General features: G+C 40.5%; 1 protein-coding gene and 1 pseudogene across 1 annotated transcript in view; one reads left to right on the top strand and one right to left on the bottom strand.

The window, feature by feature from the left end:
* Positions 1 to 26,113, top strand: part of SCHIP1 (schwannomin interacting protein 1) — a 575,771-nt gene that overhangs the window by 386,101 nt on the left and 163,557 nt on the right. The gene's annotated exons all lie outside the window — the stretch shown is intronic.
* LOC115844868 (U6 snRNA-associated Sm-like protein LSm7 pseudogene) lies at positions 13,669 to 13,979 on the bottom strand (annotated as a pseudogene).

Below are 26,113 nucleotides of genomic sequence, written 5' to 3'. Positions count from 1 at the left end.
ATTTGATCTCGCATCAGAATTATCAAGGATGCTTTTTACAATTCCTATTTCTGAGCCCCATTGCAAACCTCTTGATTCAGAATTTCTAGAAGTAGGAATTAGGAATCTGAATTTTAAATAAACTACCTAGATAATTCACATGAACATTAAAGTTCAGAGCTTCACAGCTTGTGCCTGGGTCACTGCAGCTGTCTCTTAGCTGATGTCCTACCCTTGTGTTTTTCTTCTATCATTTTTGGAGCACTCCTAAAGGTCTACATTTATCATGCTACCATGGTTCCTTTGGATCACCTCATTATATTTAGAATTGTCCCTTGATGATGAAAGGCCTTCCCTCTGTCTCCCCAATGTCTTCTCAGTGGCCTCATCCCCAACTCCTCCCCAGCCCAGTTGTCCACTTGGACCAGCATAAGCTGCCTTCAGACTACTCAGCAAAGTTCTCGAGGTTCCGTGGAGAACCAAAGGGGCTGCCACTGCAGTGGGGGAGGGCAGAGTGGAACATTGGCTTACAGGCTTCCATCCCCATTCCAACCAGAGCTCCACTTGTACTTCCTCATAAAATTTATTTGGAGATAAGACTCTGGTAGATAGAATAATTTTTTTAAAAACACTGTCCTAGATTAAATCAACTATATCCCTTTCCTATCTGCAAACACTTTATTTCCTTTGTGTGAAACCCTTCCCCATCTCGCCCACTGCAAGGCTTCCTTATCAACAGTCCATGGTGGGTCCATCACATTTCAAAACCTTTCTCAAGATGCAGCTGGGTCTCACCTAACCGTCCAACCTCAGAGTTGTTCGTGTCATCTGGAGCTCAGGTCAAGCGACTGCAAGTGGGGTCAGTTTATTTCTCATTGTTAAGTTATACCCATCTGAGTTGTTTCCTTCATCCAACAAATATTTATCAATCCACTACTACATAGCAGGATCTGCGCTCAGCCCTGGAAATACAGTAGTGAACAAAACAGACAAAAGTCCTTGCCCTTTGTGGAGCTTACATTTTTTATGTGCATGTCCTCCCCAAAGAGATTCCAAGTTCTGCAGTAGGAACTTGGTCTCCTACTGGTTTTATATCCTTTTAAAGGACTTAGTAATAATAATTCAATTAAAGCCATTATAGCAAATATGACACAAAATTCATGACAAAGCTATTTCATGTCTTCAAAACCTCGGGGTTTTATTTTCTTGCTACTTGAAAATTAATTCTGAATAATAATTTATCTGCTCTCTACTTATGTTCCAGATTCTGTTTAGAATCAAAGACCCAAAATTTAAGGGGAAAAGGTAAATGACAATTATTTGCAGTTCTTTAATTCTGTAATCAGCATGATACCATTAAATTTGTCTCATACTTCTTTCTTAAATAGCTCTACTACCCTTATGAAAAGAACTTGCTTAAATTCCCAAACATACCCAACCAGTTTGCTTGATTTGCCAAAACTACAAGGAGCTTTTCGAAAGGAACAGTACTATTCTGTCAGTTCTCTTGATCCATTCCGGAATTGAGAACATTTTTTAATTTTTTTTTTTTCTTACCTCACCATAGATCTAGTGAGCATGAATTTCACACTCACATAACTCAAGCATGACTTCTGATGTCTAGCGATGCTGAGCTAATTTAGTCAGACCAGTCCTCCTATTGAAAGTTACTAAAAGTACTGAATAAAATATTTTTTCATCTTATTAAAAAACATCAGTAAGCCAAAACATAGTAAGGCATTACTAGGCCCAGAATAGATGAGAACAAAGAAAAGTAGGCCAAGCACTAGGAGCTGCTTTTGTTCCAAGGGCATTTGCCTATTTGGACTATGAAACTGAGCTGTGGCTTCCATGGATTCCTGGGGTGAGAGGAATGGAAATCAGATCCCAGGGCCCACCAAATGTGGAGAGTATAATAGGAGAACCCCACATTAAAGTGGAACACAGAGGTCAGCTCATCCCCTCCCACCCCACTCAGAGAGCCATGGAAAGAGTTGCTTTAATCCAGCACAGAGCAGAGCAGGAAGAAAAGAAAAGGAAACCCAGACCCCAAGAGGCTGTAACCATAGGAATATTTGAAGCCTAAAATGTACAGCCCCAAATTTGTATCACTGCCCAAAATCTAGTTTAGAGTGGTACCAGACTGTCTACTCAAACCCCCGAGAGAAGCAAGTGCAAACTTTCTCCAGAGGAGAAATGAAGCTCATCTTATAGAGCCTTTGAGAGTCCTTAACTTATACTTTCTCAAGTGTTATGAGCAACACAGAATCAAAGGTTACCAAGCACACAAAGAAACAAGGCAGCAGGAGCAAGAAGCAGTAGGAAGAACAGACAGCAGAATCAGACACTCAGAAACTTCCAATATTGGAATTACCACATTCAGATTATTAAAAGAAGATGCTTGTCATAGTTAAGAAAATTTTAAAGCTTGAAAATATCTGAAAGGAGCATGAATCTATAAAATTGTCAAAGCAGGTTTTTTTTAAGGATCAAATAGAATCTCTGGAGATTAAAAAGTACAGTAATTAATATAAAAAGATATGTATATGTATAACTGATTCACTTTGTTATACAGCAGAAACTACCACACCATTGTAAAGCAATTATACTCCAATAAAGATGTAAAAAAAAAAAAAAAAAAAAGATAAATGTCTTTTTCTCCATACTTGAACTTCCTGAGCCCTTATTTCTGCTGATGTGGGAATTTCAAATGTATTGATTACATCTCCAGGTTACACTTAGTCTCCTTGGGGTAAATATTTAGTCATCAGTACTCAGTAACTCAGAACTAAAGAAGTTCCAGGGCTTGTACATCCTTGGATGGTGGTTTGGTCTGTGAGGCCTTCTGTCCTCTTCTGGTTTCTAATCCTGCTTTCTCTCCTCCTTAGGCATTCATTGGCCTCTCTCCTCAGTCGTGCCCACCATCAAAGCCCCCGCACTCACTTCTGCACTCTCTTCACTCAGATAACTCTTGTTCGTCCCAACTATAAGTCCTAGCCTGTGCCTCTAGAAAACATGGAAAATTCCCAGCTGCTGGGCTACCTTCTGGGGCCATACGCTCTCCATGGGACAGCCTCAGGTCCTCTCTGCCTAAAACCTCACCTAGGGAGCTCTATTTTTCCAGACAAGAAGTGGGGCAAGAATCCCCTGAGTCAGATCCAAACTTTTCTGGACATTTTGTCTTTCACGACCCCACTCCCCTCCCTACCTAGACTCAAGCAGAATGGGAAAGAGAGCTCTCTTTTCTCCTCTCCCTCTCTGCCAAGCTTCTCATCCATCCCAGAAATGCTTCTGTCTCCTCTCACACTGCAGGAAAATATTCTGTGCTTATTGAAGAATTTTTTCCTGTTTTATGTTTATTGTATCAAGTCTATGCTCTGAGACCTCCATGCTTTGTCTTGATATTCAAATTTTTGGAATGGAAACCATAAACAAATAATAACATAAAAAATGTTCTCTTATCAAGAATCTTGCTCTCAGCGTTGAAAGCTCTGGCTTTGAAGACTGTCTTTGAAAGCTCAAAGCTAAGAGTATGACTGTTTTTACCAGCTTGTGTTCTCCCTTCTCTAAGACGTATATTTCTCTCAGGCTGAGAGTAAAGGGAAATGACTGAGAAGGAAAAATATAGTCAGTAATATTTCAAAATATTATTCTGCTGCATCAACAACTTTTCTTATCCAGTCTCTACAAAAAGAAAATGTGTTTAACAATGAACTTGGAATTATACCCCAATAAAGATGTTAAAAAAAAAAAAAAAAAAAAAACAATGAACTTGGTATAACAAAATTATCCTGTGGCAAAAATGTGTGGGCCATAGAGTTTTGTTATATAAGGATTCGATCAGCCCATGGGTTTCGAGAGCAGGCCGCTGGCAAATTGTATTAATTTACCGTGCATTTCTCATAACACAGGTCAAAAATAGTGTTATTGAGATAACAGGAGATTTGGAACAAAGATATATTTACTTTGGCTAGTAGCTATGAAGATAGAATCCATTTTCTTTTAATCTCAAAATTAAGAGGGCTATACTGTTACCATGATTATGTCACCCCTAAATGTCATTAGGGAGGGTTTTGTTTTTTAATGAGAAATCATGCCATACATTGACGGTTCAAAAATGACTCTACTCATCACCTAAGAATATTACAACATTTATCATTATTAAAAATAATTTGGGTTTCATTGAAGAGTAACAGTTTTTCACAAAAATTCTAAGATCTTTCTTTCCTTTGAGGATAAAAATATATATAAAGGGAAGCAGGTGAAATCTGCCAACTTTATATTTGGAAAGAAATACAGAGATGATTTTCCTGCCAGCAGTCTTGGATATAAACCAAGTAGATAAAGTTATCAGAACGGATTAATTGGGTCCCAACATACGTAAATGAGCTGCCACTTTTGGTATGCTGACCATTAATGTTTTAGAGTACAGTGCCTCTTTCAGCTAGAATTGAAATGTTCCCGAAGACCAACTGGAAAACACATTAAGAATACACTGGAATATCCATAAGTTTTTTTAGCGTATCTCTGATTGTAACTACTGATAGAGCCCATATCAGTCCTATGGAATCAGCCTCTATTCTGTACATCTGTATTTAAAGCAAACAACAACAAAATCCTCCAATTATCAGAGATTTAGCTATGAAAAAAGGATTCACCTAGAGCTGAAATTTACAAAAACACAACTATAGAACCTTCCCATTCTTAAGATTTCAGTTTAATAAGTTTTTGAGATTGTTTTTGAAAAGTGAATCTATCCATTATTAAGTCATTTACAGAGCGTTAGAGTTCAGGGTACACGTATCATGAAGGTCAGTGCTATGGTTTCCACAGCAACTATAGCTCTGTCTCACTTGACTCCTCACTTTGTGCTTTATTCAGCCTGTGGTAGTAAATTCAGGCCCATGGTGAGTACAAGTAGGTGAATATAGGCACACACGCACACCTGTGTATAGATAAGGTCTCTTCTGTAAGACCTGGGTTTTCCTTTCCATCATGTCATGATATACTTAACCTTTAAGCTTGGAATCAACAGAGCCTTTTGCAGGCCTTTCAATTCCCAGGCATTGTAGTAAAATACTTTTATAATGAGAATTATGACCTCTGGCATATTTTTTAAAAAGTTAAATGATCACATGTTCAAATAACCCAAATCTGCTAAGTTTACAACTAAGAGACCTGTCACTGATTCAAGCAAGGAGTCTTCTCTTGAGCCCACTGCTAATTCCAGGAATGAGATTGATAGAATAAGGGGATATTTCAGCTCAATTTTCCTTGAAACCAGGTATCTGGGGTTAACACAACAGCACTTCAGTTCCATCCAACTGAGCTGCTCAATTGCTTTGAGATTCTTGATAGATTGGTTGATTGGGCTAACTGTATCTATCACAGCAGGCCCCCGTGCTTGAATGCTTGCTGTGTAGTGCAATTAACAGGCCACCAAGTTATTTAGAAGACTTGTCCCCACCGTGAAAGACAAGCTCCATCCCCCAAAATTCTAGAGCTTCTTGCTCCATAGTTTTTGTGGCAAGAATTCCTCCTAACGGAAACCACTGTTTGCACCTTTGGTGTTCATTTATGAATACATCCGACAAATATTTGTAGAGTGCCTACCATATGCAAGGGGCTGCACTGGGCACTCTAGGCCCTATGTTGACCCTGTCTTAAGTGCCTTGAACGGGGGTCTGAAAAGGACCCACAGCAAAGTGAACAGTGTTAAATGTCCTCACTCTTAGGTCGTTCTCAGCTACCAAACCCTTAATATGACTTTAGCATAGCCACTGCCATGTTTTTCTCTTCCATTCCAGGCTTTCATTTACCTCCCCAGGTACTGCCCTACTATTTTTTTTTTTTTTGGCCGTGTTGGGTCTTCACTGCTGTGTGCAGGTTTTCTCTAGATGCGGCAAGTGGGGGGCTACTCTTCGTTGCAGTGCGCAGGCTTCTCACTGCAGTGGCTTCTCTTGTTGCGGACCACGGTCTTCAATAGTTGTGGCATGTGGGCTCAATAGTTGTGGCTCGCGGGCTCAGTAGTTGTGGCACACAGGCTTAGTTGCTCTGCAGCATGTGGGATCTTCCCAGGTCAGGGCTCGAACCCGTGTCCCTTGCATTGGCAGGTGGATCCTTAACCACTGTGCCACCAGAGAAGTCCCCCTGCCCTGCTACTGATCCATCCTCCAGAGTCCCCACTCTTCCTTATTCTCCGTGTCCTTTCCTCTTACCAAATAAATCACAACTTGATCCCCACTTTCATCTCAACCCTCCCTCCCAGCTTCTCACACCCAGCTTCTCCAGCCCTCATCTAGTTTCCTTTTCTTCTTCCTTCATTCCTCTCTCACTGAGGATTTCGAAGTCTTCATAGGACAGGGAGATCCAAGGCACCATGTGGCTTTTGTCTCAATAGTTCAGGGCCTGATAGGGTTCAAGGAGTTAGTTTGGGACTCAAGAGTTGAGCCTCCTTGGCTACATCCTGGTTAAATAAGTGCTCTGGTATTGGTGTGAGGATCTAGCCACTGTTCATCTCACTGCTTTTTCGGTAAATGTCTCCATGTCCCATACAAGCCATTACCATTTTTATCTTCCCCCCGAACCAGCCTGAACTTACAGAGAAAAGACACCATCTATAAATTCACCCAAACCAGAATCCTAGGAATGATCGAAGGCCCTCCCTGCTCACTAACCCTTCCTTATCCCCTCCGTCACCAAGCCCTATGGGTTTATCTTCACTGTCGCTGCCTTATTTAGGTTCTTATCACCTCTGGCCTGAATTATTGCCCTACCCCCTCACTGATTAGTCCAATCTACCACCACCCACCACCACACACCATACTGGTGCCCCCACCTCCATCCATCAAATTCATGCCTCCAAAAGCAACCATGGAATTTTTTCCAAAATATATGTCACTTCTTGGCCTGAATCCCCACAGCTTTCAGAATAACATTCAAACTGCTTGGTTTATGACACATGGTTCATGATCAGATCTTGCTTCCATTAGTAGCTTCCTTTCCCAGCAACCTACCATCCACCCATGCACTCTTTATTCCAACCGTATAGAACAGCGTGTGGCTTCTGTAACTTCTGCTGATTCACACCTGCGCTATATCACATGTACCGCCTCCTCCTGGAATGCCCTTCTTCTCATCGTAGGGGAGGAAAAATTAATTTTCCCTCTGTCCTTCTAACTTCCCAGCTGTAACAAAAGGCAGATTAATAAAAGCAAACAAGTTTATTAACATGTATACAGGAGAGATGCCCAGGGAAAAATAAGTAACTCTCAAAGAGGTGGCTTTAGGATCCAGGCTTAAATACCATCTTAAGCTAAAAAAAATAAAAAATGGTGTGGAGGAGGCCAGTTATGGGGAGATGGCCGTGAGCAGGAGGGTTTGTTATGTAGATTTACATTCTTTTAAATCTCCATTCATGAGAGTTTCTGGTGATTTAGTCATCTTTCTCTCGCTGGTAGGGAAAGGGAAAGAAAGAGAGAGAGGCTCTAATAAATGGAGATTTCCTTTATACATATAAATTTCCCTGACAAAAGGGTAACTTCTACTCTGTTTTCAAAGCTTTTCCTCTGTCTGCTGTTTCTTAAAATAAGCAGCTCAAAATAACTCTGCCAAAAGGGCACATTTTGGGGTGGCATACTTTACCACCCTTCACCTTGAATAGTCAAATGAACTCTCATTGATCTTACTGATCCTTCAGAGTCCATTTACTGTGTGTTGTGCACTGTGCTAAGAGCAGTGTACGTGTTCCTTGAACCGTAACTCCAATTTAGATGTCCTTCATTTGAGCTCCTAAGCATTCTATGAATACCTCTATTAGAGCATCAATCATAGACAACATTCATTTTGTCAGCCTCATTCATTTATTCAACCAATATTTATTTACCATATGTCATACGATAGTGGGCAACTTAGACAAGTTTTCTACTCTCCAGTTCTTATAGTCTAGGAAGGAAGAAAGACACCTGAGAAATAACAATAAAGTGGGTAAGTGTCATAGGAGGGAAAGTGGAAGGTTCTGCAGGTTATGGGGCTCTTAACACCAGCCAGAAGGTCAGAAAAGGCTTCTCTAGGGAGCCGTCCTTCAGCTGAGGCTGAGGCATGTTCTAGGCAAAGAGTCAGCCCATGGAAGACCTAAAAATGAGAGAGCACATGCATTTGTAGTGAAAGGAGTTCACTACAAACGGAGACAGTCTGGCAAGACACCAAGTTGGAGAGGCGGTAGAGGCTTGGGCGAGTGGAGGGCTGTGGAAGCCATTTTAAGGAATTTAGGTTCTTATCCCCCAAATAATGGGAAGGCCATTGATCAGAATAAGATAAGAAGGGAGTGACATGATCAGACTTGCCTTTTAGAATGATCGCTGTGGCAGCCCGTGAGAATGGAGTGGTTGGGGGTATCAGGAAGAGGTTAAATGCAGGGACACAAATTAGGACACTGTTACTAATTCAAATGAGAGATGATAGTAGACGAAACTAGATAGTACCAGTAGGGGTGAAGAAATGTGGACAAATTTTAAAGCTGCTTGGGAGGTAGAATTGACAGGATTCATTGACTTATTAGAAAAAAAGACATGAGGGAGAGGGAGTCAGGGATAATCCCAAATTTCTGGATTTAGAGGATCGTAGGTATCGTTCCGATAATTGGGAATGTTTGGATGGAGAGGCAGTTTTAAGAGAAAGAAAAAAGCTCAGTTTGGGACACATAGATTTTGAGGGAAACTAACAAGTAAAGTTGTCCAGTGGACATTTGAATATGCATGGACCTAAAGTTCAGAGAAGAAATGAAGACCAGTCTGGAAATGGACATCTGAAAGTCACTAGCATATATGTTGTAATTAATTAAGGCCAAGAGGATGAATATGATGCCATTAGACAGTAGGTCTAATGAGGCAAGAGCCATACATTATTTACCTCTGTATCACCAGGGTCTAATATCGTGCCTGAAACCGAGTAGGTGCTTTGATCATTTTATTGAATGAATGAATGAGTCAGTGAATGAATGTGAGTGAATAACTGAATGAACAGTGTGAAATACAACCAAGTTTAATTGAAAAAACTGAATATAAAATATTGAAAGATTAAAATTATTATGGTATTCATATGCACCAACCAAGTTTTTAGAACAACAGTACTGGAATGGATAATCCAGGGGAAAATGTTGCATAGAATAATAACCACTCTGAAGACAAATCAAATGTGTTTCATTTGTACAAATTAAAGCACAGTTACAGTCCCAAAATTACCAAAGCAGATTGCAAATGCTATTTTATTATCAATATTTATACGTGTCTGTGATGGTGCAATTAAAATTTGATAATCATATTTGTCTATGCATAATGATTAGCAAGAGACAGATTAAAGGGATAGTTAAAGAGAAGCAAAAGTGAGCAACCTTTAAACCTCACCTTTGGCGTCACACAGACCTCCTTTCAGCAGTGGCCTGTCATGGTGCCTTGCTTTCCATTTTCTACTTGCTCCACCCACAGATCTTAAATGTGAAGATACAGCAAAACTCCTCTTGTGTAGTATAGTGGTAATTTTCTAATTATTTTCAATGGGAACTCTTTGAATCTTTTTGTTCTTTCATTGAACGTAACATTTAAATATAGGAGCACAGTCTCTGGAACCAAACACTGTCTACCAGCAAGGGAAACGGATGTTGGCTCCACTACTGAAAGACTCTGTCCCCGCTACTTTGTAAGCATGTCTCTTTTTTTTCTGTTGCTTCTTTCATTTCATCAGAAAGCCTAGGAAGTACAACTGAGAGATTTTTATTTTCGATTTCTGTTTCATAATCCCAGTCATTAGTACAAGGCCAAAAGATAAATCTCAAGTGAGTCGTTATCAAATGCATACACAGTAGAGGGAAAACATCCCTGCCAAAGGCAGACACGGGTGCACATTGCAATGCACCTTTTCAGTAGGTGGAGGAGCTCAGAGAAGGTTGTTCGACCTGTCTGGGCCTCAGTGATCTCATCTGTAAAGTGAGGGATTGGATTTGGTTGCTTCTAAGACCCCCTACTAGCTCTATAATTTTATTATACCCTCAGGAACATTTTACTATTTTAAACTATATAGACTTTATTAAATTTGACTTTGCTTCATCATTTTATTATATCTGTTCTCTATTAAATACCATTTTATGATATACTGACTATGTCTCCATGGCTGGTGGAAACTAAAGGGCTAGAGACATAGGATGAGCATGGGGATGTGATAACACTAACCATAGTGCTTCCATTCTTTGGGTGTTTACATGGGCCAGGCATTGGCCTAGGCATTTGCTCTGCCTCATTTAATCTTCACAGCAATCCCATATAGTAAGTATTAATATCTGCTTTTTATAGAAGATGAAACTTACGCTTGTATGTATTGATAACTTGGCAGCTAGAAAGTGGTACAGCTCAATTACAACCCCAGGCCTGCCTGCGTCCAGAGCCTCTGCTCTTAACCACTACGTTAGATCTGGATTTCTGGCTGGGTCACATTCTGAAGGTTGGCGTGAACCCAGTAAAACCAGGTAGCACTTGGGGAAGAGAGTTAAACGGAGCCATCGTGGGTGCTTATCCCAAAATACAGACTTGAGAGGTAAGCAAGGGAGAGAAAACTAAAATTGTGCTGGAGGATTGTTCACGCTGTGGTTGTAAGGCTACATGATAATGTCACGTCCAAGAGGAGAGGCAAGAATAGACATGGGAAAATGAACAGTTGACATGGGTGACCTGTAGAATCTTAGCAGAATTCCCTCCAAGTGCTCATCATTAAGGCCAGATACAGCAGGATCATGTGGAAATTCTCCTTTAAATAGTACTAGTGGTGGCATAAGGAAATAGAGTGAAAGTATCCATAAGACAATGGAAATGGACCCCAGGAAACAGATGGCAAGTAGTTTGTGCTCAAGAGAAGCACATTAGAGAAGCTTTCTGAATTGGTCAAAGAAGGCAAGGAGAGGTGGAGAAGATGCACTGGGCAGAGATCTCATGTGCCTGAGACTTACGACTAGGAAATACAACAGGCGTCATTGGGACTGGTGTTCTGTAATGCCAGGCCATCTTGGTTCACTTCGTGAAGCCCTCAGAGGCAACCACGCCCACTGTTTAGAAAGACTTTAATCTTAACAAAAGGTGGTTTAGAACATCAAAAGTAAGTGGATTGCTTTCATCAGAAAAATGCAATTGGTTCTTATAAAGTATTCTTGCTTTTTTAAAAAAATTAATCTGAATCTAACCAAACCTCTATATTAGTTATCAGTTTATAGCAAATGGAGGGGATAGAGAAACAAGTTAAATGATACCACAAGGAAGTAGTCAGCCAAATTTTATATTTTATAAAATCCAGTTTCTCCAACCACAAATGTCCCAGTTTCTCCAACAGACTAATGGCATGAAATAAGGGGAGATAAATGGAATAAAAGATACTTAGATCTTAATTTAGAAATAAGTAATTGGTGTAAGAATACAACTTGTAGTCATTTCAAGGAAGTAATTGGACAATAGAGTACGTGTGTGTATGTGGGTTTCCACTGCTCTGTTGTTTGTAATGGTGGAAATACAATGCTTCCACTGAAAAGGATGCAGTATTGAGACAGAAAAGTAAAGTAAGAGGGAGGAAAAAAAGCAGAGTACAGGCATTATGGACCATATGCATGGTATGGTAATCAGAAAACCTAGATTTTAATGTAAGGCTAGTTCCCACTGTTAGACCTTGAGCAAATCAACCTCTCTGAGACTCTATTTCCTCATCTTAAAATAAGTTATAGTTCCTATCTCATAGAGATGCTATGAGAATTAAATATAATAATGTGAGGCACAAAGCTTGGCAGAGTAAACACTTGCTATATCCTCCTAGAATATACACCAGGCTTTCTAGAGTGGTCATGGCTCTCTAGAGAGGAAATTATGGATTTTTTCCCTTTTCTGTTTTAGTTAGAATTTCATTGTCATTCAACTCTAAAGTTTTTGTCATTTTCATTGCAAGAATACATGTGTGTATCCTTCGAAAATATGAATAAACTCTATTTCTTAGAGCACTTTTAGGTTCACAGCAAAATTGAGAAGAGAGTACAGCGTCTCCACATATCTCCTGACTGCACACACATAACAAAATCCCCCACTATCAACACTGTGTCCTTTTTGAACCATGAGTTAGTTAGGTCTGATTTTTAATTTTCAAATAACTGGGAATTTTTAACAGATAATTTGATATTTAGTTGCACTGTCATCAGAGAAAATGGTTTGTATAATCTTGATTCAATAAGAATTTGTACTTAAACTTTCATTTTCCTATATAACCTAATACATGGTAAATATTTGAAAAGAAAGCATATTTTTCATATGCAGGAGTCTATATATTTTCAATATGCTCTGTCATTCTTTAACATATATTTTTAAATCCCTGACTACAACTGTGGATTTGTTCATTTTTCTTGTAATTTTTCTTGTGTTTTAAAGGTTATATAGCAACCCTCTTAATCCTGATTGATTTTTTTTGCCTCCTGTTTTATTTTGTTATGTGAACTATTTACATAAGGTAGCACAGGAGAAGTGACAGCGAGATGGGAAGACTTCCAGCAGTGCAAGATTCAGAATGCAGAAGGGTGTAGTGGTTACTGGCATGTTCTTTGGATAAAGACTGATCTAGACTGAAGTCCAGGCTTCTCATGTCTAAGCTTCAGTGTACTCATCTGTACAATGTGGCTGATGACAATAACAGTACCCACTCCAATCCAAACTCACATCGTGGTGCCTTAGGCTAAAGGTCGGGGCATTGCAGAATCCTGAAAAATTTCCTAAAAGTTGTAACTGGGAAATAAATCAGTGTTGACTTGAAATAATGCATGAGCTTAAGAGGGCTTACCTACTTGCAGCAATGAAAAGGGAATTATAAAAAATCATTTCCTAGCTAAACTGAAATCCTCAGGGGGTCATTGTAGTGCCACTGATCAGTGTTCTTGAACCCTTGGTTCATCACCAGTTTTCAGAGGCACTAGAGGAGCTGAAGAAATCCCCTGATTTCTTTTGCATTTTATCACATGCTCCATAGGCAAAGTGAAAGCTTTCCTCAGTTCTCACTTTGTGAGTAAATTCTAACTAAACCAAAGTAATTTGTTAATTCAGTCATAATATTTCTGATAACCCGAGAAACTATAATAATCTAAATAATAATAGGATTTCACTTAATGCCTGTTCTTTTTACTTTCTTACATAAATTAAGACCCTCTGTCCATCTTTTCTCCATGAAAGTACATAAAGCCAAACCTAATCTTCTCCTGACAGAACACATCCATAAAAATGAGCTTTGAAGTCTGCAGATCGCTAAAAGGAATGTTCTGCCTGGAACGGACAGTTTATAATAGTTGTGAACGTTTAACTTTCCAAAGTGTCCACAAGATTTAATAGCTTTATCCAGCTCTAAAAAAAACATACCCTTCTCTGGCCCTCATTTATCTAGAGATCAGTTCAGTTTATTAGCAAATATTTGTGCTCTGCTATGTGCCAGGCACTGTTCTAGGCTTTGGGGAAACAAAAAGTGGTTAAGACATGGTCCATGGTGAAGGGAATCCTAGTCTGTTTAGTAAACAAGCAAAGCAATGAATTAATACATTCATTTTACAAAAACATAAGCTATACAAAAAGGAAAGTTCCGTTCCTACGGGTGGCCTGAGTCCTGGGGGAGGGGCGGCCCCGGCCGCTAGGCATCTTGCTGCTGGATGAAGGGTTGGGGATGGCTTTCATACCGTCCTGCGGGCAGATGAGCACCACAGAGGTGCCCCTGCACACCACCAGGCCCAGCTGCCGGGTGTCCTCTGTGAGCTCGTATTGGTCGTCATGGTCTCTCATGTACTCAATGGTGCCATCCAGCACGAGGCTGAGCAGCGGGTCAAACCCTCTCAGGATTCCACTGGCTTCTTGGCCTCCTTAGAACTTCACTAGGATCGTCTTGTCAGTGTATTTGGACAGGTCCAAGATGCTCTCCTTCTTTTTCTTCTCTTTGTCCGCCATCTTGCCCAGCCGCGTCGCTGCCTATCTAGGTTTATATCAGAGGTTGAAAACAGGTAAACTGAAGACATTTGACCCACGTGGCATTTTTGGTTTTAATCCAGAAATTTCAAATAGAAATATGAGTTTTGGGGTTGTCGGGAAGAGTCAACAAATGTGAAAGAATGGCACTTTGGACTAACTTTCCTGTATGGCTGCTGTTAACCAGAATTAAGAAGCCCTGCTCCCTTTAGAAGGGACACATACTCCCTCAGGCCAGCCTGCTTCACATACTTGGGTTACCTGTCTGGCTGCCGGAGGAAGGAAGCCTGTGACCTTGATCTTTACCAAATAATCACAAACAAGGTGATTTGCTGAGTATCAGTGATCACTCGCACAGCACTTATAATCTGTGCTTTGATACTTCTTTGTAATCTAAAGATAAGATTCTAAATTAAATTATTTTTAAAAATACAAACCCCAGCATCGTTAGTAATGCTGCAGGAGACCCTCAGCAGCCAGGAATGATCTGGAGGTTTCTCTGACTAAAAGATAAAGGTTCTAAATATATAAAACTATCTACAGTGAACTGGACCAGATTACTCTATAAAAGAGTAGTTCCTGAACTGATTTTGTTCAAAATGGCAACATACATGTTTATAATGTTTTTGAGATCTTTTCAGCAAATAACCTATAAGTGTCGTACATGGGTAAGGAAAAACATAATTGCTGTTAAGCAGAGAACATCTGTAAAGTAATGGCCCATGTAGTCATAACCTAATTTGAAACGTGTGGGGCAGAGCTCTCTATATCTGAGAGAGCCAGTCATTAAGAGCAAGAAGCTAAGCTGAATTCTACAAAGAAAAAAAAATGCACTCTGAAAATAAGTTGCCCAGCTTCCTCCTAGCAGGTGAATTTAGAAACTGATGTTAGTTTCTGATTAAAATTTTCGGAAAATGAGTACAGCGTTTGAAAGTGCAATTGCATTCCTGCCCTTAATTTTCCGAAGTTCGACCACATGAATTTAATTATACATGGTTTATACATTTTAAAAGTTTAAAAATGTTTTTTCCAGTTCAATGAAAGGATTATTTTCTAAACCAAAGTATAACAAGAGTTTGTGATAATCTCTTGAAACAAGTAGACTTATTAATTAGGCTTGTTAAAGCCAGTCAATGATACCATTTTTCTTGCATTTCCATTTATCAGTATAAGAGTGACAGTTCTTTCTTAAACAATTGTCAGTATAGGGCTTCCCTGGTGGCGCAGTAGTTGGGAGTCCACCTGCCGATGCAGGGGACGCGGGTTCGTGCCCCGGTCCGGGAAGATTCCCACGTGCCGCGGAGCGGCTGCGCCCGTGAGCCATGGCCGCTGAGCCTGCGCGTCCGGAGCCTGTGCTCCGCAACGGGAGAGGCCACAACAGTGAGAGGCCCGCGTACCGCAAAAACAAAAAAAAAAAACAATTGTCAGTATAATTGACAAACTACATGCATTTATTCTTCATCTGTTTGCCATTCTCTGAGTGCTGAGGTGTAAAGGAGGAGGCGTTTGTTTGGGACCTTGAGTTGAATTCATACCTCTGATCTTAATTCAGCCAATGATTATAAGCCAGTGTAGTACCTTTCTGCCTGGACTGGAGAGGGAAAGGAGGATCATTCATAAAGAATCAAATGATTTAAGAATTTGAGCTTCAGTATCAAGTAAAGTTCCAGGGTGCTTATAGTCTGAATGACTAAAAACCTTATTCCACTAACCATTTGCATTGAAGGAAGTTGGTTTTCAAAATCTTCTTCTATAAATGTTCTCTTTCCCTAATCATTTCCCCCTGATTAACCTAAGAACACATGGCAGAGGAAAAATCACGTCAAAGCTTGGCAGTAAAGTTACATTTGCCATTAGCTTGGGATGGATTTCACCCAAGATTTGGAGCTGACCTACCATAGAGATATGGGTAAATTATGTCACAGAAGAACTGCAGGACTGAACTAGAGGTCCCACAGCAGGACCTTTCACAATATTTTACAAAAATTGGATTCTCGAGCAATCTTGCTACTGGAGCCAACCCCTGGCACATCTCTGCTTTCGTGTTCCTAGCATTTCTGAGGCACCAGTGTCCCCCAATATAATGCACTTCTCCAGCATGCTTTTGAATGGCATCCACTTACACAGTCAGGGTTTTATTCCTTTTTTTTTTTTTTTTTTTTTTTGCGGTATGCGGGCCTCTCACTGTTGTGGCCTCTCCCGTTGCAGAGCACAGGCTCCGGACGCGCAGGCTCAGCGGCCATTGCTCACGGGCCCAGCCGCTCCGCAGCATGTGGGATCTTCCCGGACCAGGGCACGAACCCGTGTCCCCTGCATCGGCAAGTGGACTCTCAACCACTGCGCCACCAGGGAAACCCCCTTTTTTTTTTTTTTGGCTGAGTTGGGTCTTCGTTGCTGCACGTGGGCTTTCTCTAGTTGCAGCGAGCAGGGGCTACTCTTCATTGCGGTGCGCAGGCTTCTCATTGCGGTGGCTTCTCTTTGTTGTGGACCACGGGCTGTAGGCGCACGGGCTCTAGTAGTTGTGGCACGTGGGCTCAGTAGTTGTGGCTCGCAGGCTCTGGAGCTCAGGCTGAGCAGTTGTGGCGCATGGGCTTTGCTGCTCCGTGGCATGTGGGATCTTCCCGGACCAGGGCTCAAACCTGTGTCCCCTGCATTGGCCGACAGATACTTAACCACTGTGCCACCAGGGAAGCCCAGGCGTTTTATTCTTAAGAAAGAAAGAACACAGGAATTCAGAGAACTTGAGTTCTTTCTTGTGTGTTGGCCTGTATTTGGACAAAAACCATTCTACTCGGTCTAAATCCAAACAAATTGTCATTCTCCAAACATACTCTTGCGGCTCTTGCCTGTGTTTTTCTCATGTTCTAAAGTATCCATCCCATGTTTCTCACTTCTTAAGCTCCCACTCATCCCTACAAGTAAAGCCTAGCTTCACCTCCTCTGGGAAGTCCTCCATGACGCCCTCTCCCAAGGCCTTCTTTGTCTGCATCAAATAACATTAAATACAATGTAAGGTAATTATTGTTTTATCTGCCTATCTGTCTGCTGTACAGTGGGTACGGGTGACATGTCTTTCCTATATACTTAGTGCCAAAGGTTGACCTGGGGCTCATAAAACATGCTGAATGAATAACTGAATGAATGAATATACCCATACTAAAATCTCACTAGAATGTTATTTCATTAGAATAAAGACTGCCCTGTTTGTTGCCAGTCAGTATATTGATTCCTATGATTTCCAGACACCTCCTTTTTAAATCAGGAAAGTGGAAAAGCAAGTTCCCTGCCACCTAGCAGTAGCTTAATAAATATTTCTTGAATGAATGAACATTTTTTAATGAGAAGCTATATTTTGTATTAGGCAATTCTGTTGGAAATTAAAATGAGAATTTCCTTTACAGAAAATCATCTTTCTTCAACACCATTTAAAAAATTTGCATCCTGTTCTTGAGGCTAAAAGGATCAATGGCACAAGTACAGCTAGGGCTTAGCAGCAATACAATTGTAACAGGATAATGTCTTTAAAAATTAATTTTGTGCCTTTCTTTTCCCAACCTTCTTTTATTTGACCACATTGCCTCAAAGAGAGCAGGATGATTAGGTTGAGAATAAAAGAGAAGAATGGTACATGTTCCGCTTCGCAGCTCTGAAGCAGGATTTTGCGAATAAAAGGGACTTCTTGAGAGAGCCCAGAGATCATGACATAGACACGGAAAGAGATTAGATGAAGGGCCAAACCACCAGCCCCCATGATGACAGCACTTAGGGACAGGGAATGGAAGAGAAAAGGACCTGACCTGGGGTACCTGTGAAGTACCACAGGGAAGAGGCTTGGTGGAGGTGAAGATAGGCAACATCAGAAGATTCCCCAGCACTGCTGGAGTTCAGCACCAGGGGGAATCTGAGACTACTAGTCACCACTTGAAAGAACACTGCACAAGGCATAGGCCAAAGAGCTACTTTGCTAATCCTTCTATCAATAGGTGTCCTCATGTCACCTGTGGATTTTCCAACCTAAGAACATTTACTTGTATCTCAAGTCTTTTCTGAATTCCATCCATACCGCCCCATGTAAATAATCCCCATTTTTTATTGCCCAGGATACCTGTAAGCCTCCTACCAGTCCCTTAATAGGGTGAATGAGAATCCTTGGCCTCCAGTGATGCTGGAGAATAGAGTGGCATGGAAGAGAGGGGCCCAGCGCAGGTACTTGGGGGCCACTGGACAGTGATTAGATAATTACCTTTATTACACATATTTTAAATAGAAGTTGAAAATTTCTTCAAACTCTATATCAATCATAGATAAGATTAGCATCTTACTTTAGAGTCTAATAAGTCTGGTCAGAACACACACAAAGTTAGGATCTTTATCCTGAGTACTGAACATGACGAGCACACATTCCAGAGAATGTGGACAGATGATCGTACGAGGATTGTCCCAGGTACTGGACACATGCAGCCCGAAGAAGACAAGACTTGGATGAAGGCCTTTTTGTGTGTAAGGAAAACTGGAGTTCATTAGTATGCTCCCCTGAACAATGGCACTAGCAGTCAGAGTGGTCCAAAGTTGTTTCAAGAACAGTTGGTTAACCAGTTGGTTAGAGTGATTCCATGGGACTTCTGATGGGTGAGTGGAATAATTAGCAGCTGGGGTGACTTCTGACTCTGAGAATCTATAAGTCTGTAAAGTAAAGATAAAAAGTCTTATTAAATCAACCAATAAACATTTATTGATCACTCACTATATGTCAGGCACTGTGTTCTAAACGCTGGAGATGTAATGGGGCAAAATGACATGCAGCTTACGGTTTAGGGGAGAGAAGCCAGACATTGATCAAATAATTAAACAGATATAAATTTCAGTGGTGACAAGTGTTACAAATAAGAAATCCATGGTGCTATGAAAGCTTTCATGAGGGCAAGAAGGTGAGGATGGCTCCCGGAGAATATGACTCTTGATTAGAGATCAAGGATGTGTAGGAGTTATCCAGGAGAGGAGGGAAGGGCAGAGCAGCCAAGGTCATTGGAAAAGAGCAGCCCTGTCTTTCCATTTCCTGATGGAAAGCAGTATGCCTCATTGAGAGACAATATGGCCTAATTATTAAAAGATAGACTTGAATTCCATATCTTTCACTCATGAGTTGTGTGTCCTTGAACAAGTTATTTAGGCTTTCTGCACCTAAGGGTTCTTACCTGTCAAATTAGGAAAATATCTATCTCACAGCGTCGTTGGCTAAGGTAAATGAAATAATGAATATAAAATGCTTAACCCAAGCCTAATACGTAGTGTTTTTTAAAATTTGTCTATAATCCATAAATAGACATGATGTGACAATGACAATTTATTCATTGAAGGCAAAACATAAGCCTTTTCAACTGCAAACCAGTATATTCTGGGACATTAAGTATCCCAGTGTTGAGGCTGGGAGCACCAAACCATTAAAGGTAGAGAGAGTGTGAACCATGGTCCACAAACTTGTTATGAAAGAAATCTCACAATTCTTCCTTTTTCTTTGAATCTAATTAAATCTTATTCTTTACCCAGGTCAAGAAATTTTTTTGCTAGATCAAAGAATGCAATCTCAGTTGTGATTGGATTCCTTCCCCCTCCCTAATCTTCAGTCTGTCAAGGTTATTAGTGATTAATTCATTGACAGAGATAGCTTCACCATTGAAGGCAGGCACCTCAACTGACCAAGGTCTCTGTCCATTTCCTCATCTGGGCGTGGTGGTGGTAGTGGTGCTTCTTCCTCTTCTTCTCCCCATGCCTCATGAGGGAGGGGTTGTGCACAAAAGCATGATTATTCTTACACCTCTTTTCTCCCATTCCCTCCATCTTCTGCCAGTGCCTCCAGTGACCCCAACTGGAAACCAAAGAACAAGGGAGCCTGGTAATGTAATCCTCAAGGGCTGGGCTTCTCCGGCACAGAGTAGGTTAGAAGAGGGCAGATAGTGGATGGAAGCAGGGGAAGGGTGATGGTAAGTGTAGTGTAGTCATCTGTGATGAACATTTATGCCATCAAAAGAGATTAGCTAGTTTTGAAAAGAAAAAAGCACAGAAATGAAGAAACGATTAGTAGTTTTTATGGGTGGGGTTGGGAGGGAAGGGGCTGTCTATAAAAGGGCAGCACGAGGGATTCTTGTGGTGATGGAAATGTTCTGTATCTTGACTGTATTGATGCCAATATCCTAGATGTGATATTGTACTATAGTTTTGTACGACACTACCATTGGGGGAAACCAGGTAAAAGGTACACAGGATCACTAATATTATTCTTAAAACAGCATGTGAATTATCTCAAAATAAAATGTTTAATTAAAAAAAGAAAAAGCAGGTTAGCTTAAGATCAGATGCTAGATGTTTTCTGGCCTTACATCATCAAAGGAAGTGTAATTATTTGCTTCCCCAAAAGACTGAGTATTGCATTTGGTTTACACAGAAATCTGTAGCTCCTGGGATTTTTACTCAGTAATAGTCACAGAACAAATTGCTTTTTGCTAAAAGGTGCCTCATTCTTCAGCTTGATCACATCTTTAGAATATTCGCTAGATTGCAAAATCCCAAGCACACCCATGAATAGCCTAGGTCTGTTAAGACATAGGCAGAAATACATGCTTGAGCACACAAAAGCAGAGAGGACTGAGGAACAGGGGTCTAGTAGACATAACACAAGGAACAGAGTAGGAAATGTGAACGCACTTTATTTAAATATTTATTCTCCATCATATTACAACAAGGATTTAAAATGGGTTTCAAACATAATACAATAGGATTTTTCTTAATATGTGAAGAAATGTGGGTGAAAAGAAAACCAATGAGTAACAATGAGACATGGTCAGGGGTGGGGTTAATACACAACATACAAGTATGATGTCACGTACGCTATGAGAAGTCAACGACTCAGGTGGCCTTTGGCCCTACCTTTCTGATAGCCAGTGCAAAAAGCAAAACCTGATCTATTACATGCTTATAAGGTAAAATTTGACTTGAAGGAAACCTCTTTGCTGTGTTGTCACAGAGGTGACATTACAGTTTATTCAACACCCTTAGGGTTAATAGAACAACTAGTTTCGTCGTTCAATAAAAGCAGTTCTCTCAGGGGCCTAAATGATGCAGTTTAGATGTACAGCATTCTGGCTTTGATTTGGGGGGCATTTTGGAGTATATTCGAAATGGAAGAGTTATATCCTTTAAGAAATAAAAAAAATCGTTTTCAGCCAATCTGTAGCTAAGGATTAGTGAAGTGGCAAACTAAAATTCCTATAGGGTCCAGGAAGGTAAAATAACTAAGAAAAGTGAGACATCTCTTAAACACACACACACACGTACTACAAATACAGTGAAAATGGCCTCCAGTTGGGGAGTTCACTAAGATGTGGTGAGATCTAGGCAACCTACAGGCCACTGCTCATTACCAGTCTACTGTTACCATAACCAAAATCAGGGCTGGATGTTATCAGAGCTCCTCTTTTTCCTGTATATTCGTCAGAGTTCTGTTACAGAAAACAGAAACCACTCTAGCTATTGTAAGCACGAAGGGCAAAGGGCTTCAAACAGGGAATTAGGTGCTTAGAGTGTGTTAAGGCTGGGCCTCCAGGGCTGACCACCAGAAGAACCATGAAGAACCCATCCCCCGAGGAGGCTGCCAACTCTGCCTCAGTCAGGAAGATGGGAAACAGTTCAGTTTCCCATGAACTGTTAGCTCTAGGAACAGGCTGGAGATTAGGTCGCTACTGATGCTGTCACTGCTGGCTCCAGAGCCATACCTCACCTTTTAAGTCCATGCTGGCAACAAAAATAGCGACCAACAGCTGAAAGATGCTACTGATCTCACCCGTTGGTCCCCACAAAGCTGCTGTCAGGGATGCTGCTACAGAAAAACCCAAAGCATCCTTGACGGGCCTGCCACCAGGGGCCACTGGGACCTCTGCCTTTTACCTCTCCCCTGAGTGCATCTGATTGGTCTAAGCTAAAGGTCACTTCCAGATGCCCAGTTTAGAAATGTCATTTTTAGCTGCCCAGTCTCTGGGGGTAGGGAGGGGTGTGTGGAATGCATGCGGAGCAGCAATCTATCTTATCCACCACAATGTATTTTTATGCAAAAATCACCTGAGCTTTTAAATGCTGGGAATTAAATCGATTTTTAATAAAAATTAACAGGCAGACCAGTAATGTGGGAGTTGATCAAATACGTCTGTTAACAGATTCAGCTTCATGGCAAGTAACCAGCGGGTAGTGTTTGGTCCGCTTCAGCACATGGAAGAAGAGAAGATTAAGCCCTGCCCCCTCCCCATCAGCCGATATATGAATAACAGTTTGTATGGTGCTGGGCTATATTCAAAGCACTTAAAATGTATTTATTACAAATGTAGTAAATGCTTGAAAAAACAATATTCTACCAACACATAAGTTCATACAGTAGAAGTTAGTTTTTCTTTGCTCACTTCCCGCTGTCACTCCCCAGATGTAACTTCAGGTAGCATTGTGAAATAAATCAGACTTCACCATGTTTGAAGTTGACTCTTCTAGAAGCACCCTTTGTTTCAAGTGGTCTACCAAGAAAAGCTAGAATCAAGTGTTTGAAGCGTTTGGACTCATGTGAGAATCTATCCAACACATATTTGGTGGTTTAATTAGGCTCGTGAGTCTATTGACTAAGGAATGGGCTTACTACTAAAAGCAGAGTTCATATTCAGTCTGGGAACAAATATAATTTCCTATAACATATTTTATAGCTAAGTGAACAAATACCATTTCCTGTATCAGACATGTTTTACAAGCTTTGTGGAAATCTCGGACTTTGTGGTTAATGGTCATATTTATTGCTAATATTTGAAAATCTTAGTGTCGTCCTCTTCTCAGTAAACATGAAAAGACAGGAGTATAATATATTGTATTCTAAAACACCGTAGGCAAATATTTAAATTTAAATTAGACCTTTGTTCCCCTCTGTTGTCTTTCAACAATGTTCCTCGTTTATTGTGCTCCTGTTTTCACCAGAAAGTAAATATTCTCTAACCTTCTCTTTCTTGTCTTATGGAAAAGAGTAATAATCAGCACTTCTCAAAGTACTTGGGTCAACAAGACATTTCCTTCTCAGGGCATCTCATCAAATCCATAGTGATCTATCATTTTATTTGCATTTAGCCAAGGTCAAATTAAGCTTCTGATTATTATATCCACAACTGTGTGACATACACACTTAAGCATTTATAAGATATATATTTTGTGTGTATGTATAGAGAGAGACCTGTGTGTACATGCAATGCACGTTTGTATGCATGTCATTTTTTTCAAGCACTTTCACATATTTCACAAAGATCCCACTTCCAAATACCATCACATCAAGGGTTAGGGTTTCAACATAAAAATGGGGGGAAGGGTGGAGATAGGTACACAAACATTCAGTCCCCTTAACATGAATTTAGTCCATAGCACTTTCTTTCTTTATAAATGTAAATATTTAAAAATTAAGATATACTGGGGCTTCCCTGGTGGCGCAGTGGTTGAGAGTCCGCCTGCCGATGCAGGGGACACGGGTTCGTGCTCTGGTCTGGGAAGATTCCACATGCCGCAGAGTGGCTGGGCCCGTGAGCCATGGCTGCTGAGCCTGCATGTCCGGAGCCTGTGCTCCGCAATGGGAGAGGCCACAACAGTGAGAGGTCCGCGTACCGCAAAAAAAAAAAAAAAAAATTAAGATATACTGTTTATTCTCTTTACGTGTTCTTTTCCTCTAGAAATAGGAATATATCACAAATATATTTCCATGTCATTAAAGAGTCTTCTATAAGAACATTTTTAATGATTAGCTCGCTGCATGGTGTCACAGTTTACATCATATCCTGGGTTGGGCTTTTAAGGGATTCCTATCCTTCACCATTCTAGATACGCTATGCTGATTTAATTTCCTGTCTCTTATGGAGCATGGCGCACCTAACCCTCACCCCACAAACAGCCCCTGGAAGAAGTAACCCTGTACATCCTATGACAGTTCTCTTCCCAGACCAACAATAGTTGATTGGATGAAGTCAGTCAATCTATTGGCACTCAGCAATCAGTCCAAATCAATCAAGAATTTTAACTAAGAGAAGCAGAAAACGCAGAAGACAATAGGCATTTCAAATACTTTCATTTGAAAGCCTTGCATGCTTTGAAACCTAATACTTGCAACCAAAAGAAGCTAGACTAAAAAAACTGTGGCAAAGCTCAAGGCTGAATCTTTCTTTTTTAACTGATTCATGCTTATTTCATAGAATAATGCTTAGAAGTGGGATGCTAGCTCAACTTTATATATTTAAAAAAATTTTTTGACTTAATATTGCCAAATTGCTCTCTAGAAATGTTAAATCAGTTTATTCTCTTTCCAACCATCACTAAAGATTCGTTTTTCGATTTTATTTCCAAAATCGTATCTCACTGTTTTAAGTTGCACATTTAAACTTAAAACAAGTTCCAAGTGAGCTTTAATATTTTCTGTGGGCATTAGCCATTTGTATTTCTTCTTTCATGAATTGCCATTAGTGATCATTTGCCCGGTTTTTTCTGAAATAATCATATTTTTCTTATTGATTTAAAATAACTCTTTATATGTTACAGACTTTAATCTTGATCAGGATCCTTTTCATTGTGAGCTAGTGGGAATTAGAAGGAAGGCAGAAAAAGATGGATCAAGGATTTGGGTGAGGGTCAGCAGCCAAAAGAGGGTCAGGTCAGGGGACGCTCCACCTCCTGACTCTCCTTCCTTTTCCCTAGTTGTGTCTTAAATGTGGAATACAGGTGTTGCTGGATACTCACAGAGACTTTCAAAGGGGTATATAAACAGAGAGATCTTTAAGTCCAGATCCTCACATTTCATATAACTTGTTCCTTAAATCGACTGCCTGAGAGCTCCTTTCCTACCTCAATTTTCCAATAGTGCTTCTCCTATTTAGAAAATCTCATTAAGGTGATTTGCACTAGTTCACGCATATTGGGAGACATTGGTATAACTACCTTTACTCCCATCTATGTGAACAAAATTTCTCAGTGTTTTTACTGAGATGCATTTTCAAAAATTAAAAATTATTTTTCTTAAGAATGGCCTATCAAAAGTTGTAATATAGGGGCTTCCCTGGTGGTTTAGTGGTTAGGAGTCCGCCTGCCAATGCAGGGGACACGGGTTCGAGCCCCGGTCCGGGAGGATCCCACATGCCGCGGAGCAACTAAGCCTGTGCACCACAACTACTGAGCCTGCACTCTAGAGCCCGTGAGCCACAACTAGTGAGCCCACGTGCCACAACTACTGAAGCCCACGAGCCTAGAGCCCATGCTCCACAATAAGAGAAGCCACTGCAATGAGAGGCCTGGGCAGCGCAAGGAATAGCAGCCCCCACTCACTGCAACTGGAGAAAGCCCGTGCACAGCAACGAAGACCCAGTACAGCCAAAAATAGATTTAAAAAAAAAAGTTGTAATATATCCATGCTGTTTTGATCAGTTATGGCGTATAGTGATCAGGATAGTTTAAGCTACCTTACAGTAACTAATAAACCTAAAACGTCAATGGCTTACCCAAGAAAAGTGTATTGCTAATTTTTATATCACAGTCTGGTGAGGACAAGGAGGCTCTTTTAGGGGACTCTCCTCCAAGGGGGCCTTAGATAACTCTGCTTCCATCTTGCATCTTTGCCATCTCAGAGTTTCCAGCTTCCAACAGAGAGAGAGAGAGAGAAGGAGAACTAGAGCTCAACTCACTGTGAACTAGGACAGGAAACAATACATCACTTCTGTTCAGACTCCCAAAGGGACACTGAGAAATATAAACTTCCTGTACCTCCAAGAAGGTAAAAGGATGTGGTGAACACAGCATTATTTCTGCCACAGGTATTCCCAATAATGATTGTAATGATGACTCAATCCAGGTGAATTTTTTTTAGCAGTTAGAACCTTATGACCAGAGGTAAGAAAATAAATGCTCTAATTTCACCTTATTTTTATAGAGAAGTATGAAATGGGAAATAGTTAAATACTCTTAATCACAAAAAGACATTTTATTAGGATAAAATTCGGTAAATGAATAGAAACAAAAATACAAGGGGAAAACGAAAAGATATAAAATTTGGAACTCTTACCCAG

The sequence above is a fragment of the Globicephala melas genome, chromosome 4, assembly GCF_963455315.2.
Source record: "Globicephala melas chromosome 4, mGloMel1.2, whole genome shotgun sequence".
Taxonomy (NCBI): Eukaryota; Metazoa; Chordata; class Mammalia; order Artiodactyla; family Delphinidae; genus Globicephala; species Globicephala melas.
Note: the sequence above shows the minus strand (reverse complement) of the source record. Positions and strands in the feature narration are given on the sequence as shown.